The sequence below is a fragment of the Sceloporus undulatus genome, chromosome 2, assembly GCF_019175285.1.
Source record: "Sceloporus undulatus isolate JIND9_A2432 ecotype Alabama chromosome 2, SceUnd_v1.1, whole genome shotgun sequence".
In the NCBI taxonomy this organism is placed as follows: domain Eukaryota; kingdom Metazoa; phylum Chordata; class Lepidosauria; order Squamata; family Phrynosomatidae; genus Sceloporus; species Sceloporus undulatus.
In genome coordinates, this window is record NC_056523.1 from 90772417 (window position 1) to 90773092 (window position 676).

Below are 676 nucleotides of genomic sequence, written 5' to 3' on the forward strand. Positions count from 1 at the left end.
GACCTCTATAGATGTGTTGTGTGTGTGTGTGTGTGTGTGTGGTGTGTGTGTATATATATGTATGTATTTTTGTGTGTGCAATATGTAAAACACCCACACCACACAGATGGGCATACCCTTCAAGTGGCTAAAGGCAGCAATTCTCGGATATTACGCGCTAAAACAGTGACTAATTCTCACCCCGGAAGTAAAATGTTGCCCCGTTCAGAGCCCCAGGCTCTGTATTGGGCTGGTGTGGTTATCCAATCTGCACTTGCTTCACTTTGCCTGAATACGCATTGGCCGATGCGCAAAACCTCAATCCGGAAGGCCGCCCAGGTGTGAATGAACGATGTGTTATGACGTGAATATGAATCGGCAAAGCGTATTCAGAGAGCGCGAGTGTGAATGAACAATGCGATATGACGCGAATACGCATCGGCCAATGCAAACTGACCCTACTTCTGTGCCCTGTGTGGTAAGGTCCTTAGTGAGCATGCTGAAACAGCAAAACAGAGAGAAAAGTAGAGAGCAGATAAACCTACCTCACCAGCTCCCTAAAACATGTTTTAAAAAAGCATAGATCTGCAAGTCTGGTCACCAAAATGGAACTCATGAGAAAAGTGGTGGCTGGTGAAAGAAAAAATAATAATTTTGGGGGTGTATTTAGGAAGAAACCACCAGATGTTCTCTAGAA